The following is a 3,439-nucleotide window of genomic DNA, read 5'->3' on the forward strand; positions in this document are numbered from 1 at the left end:
GAATGGAGGTGGCAGTGTGGGGTTGACTTACCTAGCAGTAAGTAATCAGGCTGTTGGGTGATGGAAGTGTGGTAGCAACAGTTAGTTTCACAAGAAAAGAAGAGAACAAGTTATTCAGCAAAGTGGTTACCTTGAGATTGGTCAACTTCTTTCTAAAGAAACATCTGAATATACTGAACATTTTTCTGTTAACTGTGAATCTCTTGTCTTTTGCTCTTTCTGGCATTTCACTTAGTTGAGTTCTGAGAAAAATTTTCCAGACAAATCTTTGTTCTCCAGTGGGCAGATGATAAGGACCAATTTCAGTCCTTCCATAAAAATCAAATTCAACAAATTTATGTATATATAGAAAGAATTCCATAAGCATCTCTATCTATAGATTATCTAAGATTATCAAAGCATAATTATCAAAGCATTGATTTCTCTAACCACATGTGTAAAATGAGCATTGTGTTGCTAAAGATAAAAATAAGGAGTAGAAGCCACAGGTGGAGATTATGTGCCAATCTAGAAAGAATCAAAATGAGGAAATTTTATAAAGATAAATAGAGAAAGCTTGGGGTCTTTTGATTTCCTGCATTCATTCTCTGTCTTTGAGAGTTCAGAAGATAGGGAGCATCCATACTTTCTGCTTTGGAGTTTTAAAAATTGAGAATATGTTCCTTCCCTCTTACATCAACCAAAAGTCTACCAATTTCCAAGACTGAATTTTACTACACGCCCCAGTCCTGAGAACCTGAGAGACAGAAACAAAGAGCTCTGACTTTGGGGAGTGAGTTATATGGGGCAGACACACCTGAAAATACACAGGAAATATAGACAGATTTTCATTAGCCTAATCTGCCTTGAACAGAGATGAGGTTCCTTTCCAGATTACTCTCAATCTTCTGAAGATTAAGTCAAGCATTCATTCCTGACTCTCAACTTCACCTCTGGCATTTGGCTGTCTGAGGAATAGTAATTCTCCCTTTCTTCAAATTCACTTTCCATTTCTGCCTTTCTCCTTTCCTGCAACAGTTTATCCTCCAGCTTTCTGATTTTCTCTTCATACTCCTCTCTTAACTTTCTTTTTCTCCCTCTTCAGCTGAGCTCTGTATTTTTCTGATATAGCTAGAACCTGTTTCTGAATCTCCACCTCTGCCCTTTGGTACATTTTATTAGAGTATAATCCTCCCTTGTTCTGCATCACCATGGCCTGTACAAGGTCCAGCAGCTGTGTCCTCTGAGCCTCCTGCTCAGCCCCTGTCACCTTATTGTTGAACTCACAGTGACGATCCTTGAACTGCTCCATCAGATCTTGAATGCCTTCTGGTGATTCCTGTAAGAAATCATGGAACTCCATGCCATCCAAGACTTCTTTCTGGGTGAATAAGAGAATCATGTATCTCCTATTTTGGGGTCCAAACATTAATAGCATCTTCTCCATGGCCTTTTGTTCTTCCTTTGTGTACCAGCCCAGCAAAGACCACCAGGAGCACAGTGTGAGGCCTGGGGGAGGACAGTAAGATTAGCAACCTCACTATGTGTGTCAGCATCCCATATTTCAGTGTTGAAAATGCCAGGTGTGTCCACAATGAAAATTTCTCATTCCATGTGAGGCTTACTTTCTGACAGGCCTTGGTGATGGATTTTGCTGCAGTGCTGGAATGAAATGTTGTCTTTCCAAGGATGCTGTTCCCTGTGGCACTTTTTCCTGCTCCAGTCTTACCCACTAAGACAAGTTGCAGTTTTGAATCTCTGGATTCTTGATTTCTAAGCCCTGAGACAGCAGGAATCAAAACCACAGCATCAGCACTAACTTCCAACATTTCCCACTGCAATGCCTCTGCCCAACAGTGTCCTTCTCTATTGGCCACTAGTGTCCTGTCTGTGAGCAAACTCTGAACTCACAGTAGGTCTGTAGAACGCATGTGCCTGACCTCTCTCCTAAAGGACTTGGGGAATACCGGACACTTCTCAGGTGTCCCTTTGGCTACTCACTCTGTCTGACCTTTGGAAGCTAAATGCTCACAGATGAGGAAGCAAAATCATTCAAGTGAGAACTCTGAGCTGCTGCTGGTAGCTGTTCCTCATAAGCTAATGTAGGAAGTAATACAAAATCTGACTTTGGGACATCACAGTGGAAACTCCCCTCTCCCTATTAATATTCAAAATGGAACATTTCTTCTTCCCATTAAGAATCTAAGTAGCCCAACTGGCATGGCTCACTGGTTGAGCATCGACCTATGAACCAGGAGGACACAGTTCAATTCTATTCAGGGAAGAGTCCCAGGTTGGTGTCTTCATCCCCGGGGTGGGAGATTGGCAGGAGGCAGCCAATCAATGATTTTCTCTCATCATTGATGTTTTTACCTTCATCTCCCTTCCTATCTGAAATCAATAAAAATATATACTAAAAAAAACAAAAAGCACAAGTAGGTGTGTGATTCAATCTATCCCTTCCTTATAGGAGAGAAAAAGGCACATGGACAGTAAGGCAAAGTGTTCCTTTAGATTTCATGTATGCAGCCATCTCCTCAGGGTTTCTGAACCACAGGAGAACAAAATGTCTTACTTTAATATTACCACTTTACCATAGAAATCTAATGAAGTCTTTCTATTATAAATAAATATGTTGAAGAGGTATAGATCAAAGTATTGACAGTTCTATTGACAGCCCGCTGGCCACATGCAAATACAAATATTGTTTTTGTTCCCATTTTGTTTTTTTACTTCAAAATAAGATATGTGCAGTGTGCATAGGAATTTGTTCATAGTTGTTTTTTTTTAAACTCTGGTACGGCCTTCCAAGGGTCTGAGGGACAGTGAACTAGCCCCCTGTTTAAAAAGTTTGAGGACCCCTGCTCTATAGTCTCTTGATACATAAATAATAATAACAACTCTTACAGAATAACATGAGTTATTAGTTTCACTTCTGTAGGCATGTCTATTTACCAGGACACTGGAAATTTGATAACAGAACAGCATAGCCTACAATCTGAATGATGTTTTAAAGATCACTGTCTTAAATTAAACACCAAATCATCTATATAGCTCTTTCTCTATTTCTATTCAGTAATTCTCTGCTTATCTTTTTACTGTGTCTATAAAGTTAAAGTCTTCAGGATTTGATAAGCACAGGCCCGAGCCATGGAAAACAACCAACAACCACAACCACATCTGTTTCTTCCAGAAGGAGGACCCTTCCTGCACAGCCCTTGAATAAGACTGATACCTCAATATAGGAGCACCCAAATACATAAACTTTAATGGACTTTAAAGGAGAGGTTAATCGCAATACAGCCATAGTAAGGAATGTTAACACCCACAGATATCAGTGGATAGAGCTTACAGACAAAAAGTTAACAAGGAAACAGAGGCTATAAATGAAACACTAGGTCAGAGGGATCTGAGAAATATTTATAGAACATTTCTCCCCAAAGCAACATAATATACATTA

At 39.8% G+C, this 3,439-nt stretch overlaps 1 pseudogene; it reads right to left on the reverse strand.

The window, feature by feature from the left end:
• Window positions 1-907: 907 nt before the first annotated feature.
• On the reverse strand, window positions 908-1,808 carry LOC139016700 (GTPase IMAP family member 4 pseudogene; annotated as a pseudogene).
• Window positions 1,809-3,439: the final 1,631 nt, after the last annotated feature.

The sequence above is a fragment of the Myotis yumanensis genome, unplaced genomic scaffold (assembly GCF_028538775.1).
Source record: "Myotis yumanensis isolate MYYU_CA2020_CCGP unplaced genomic scaffold, mMyoYum1.0.hap1 SCAF_9, whole genome shotgun sequence".
In the NCBI taxonomy this organism is placed as follows: Eukaryota; Metazoa; Chordata; class Mammalia; order Chiroptera; family Vespertilionidae; genus Myotis; species Myotis yumanensis.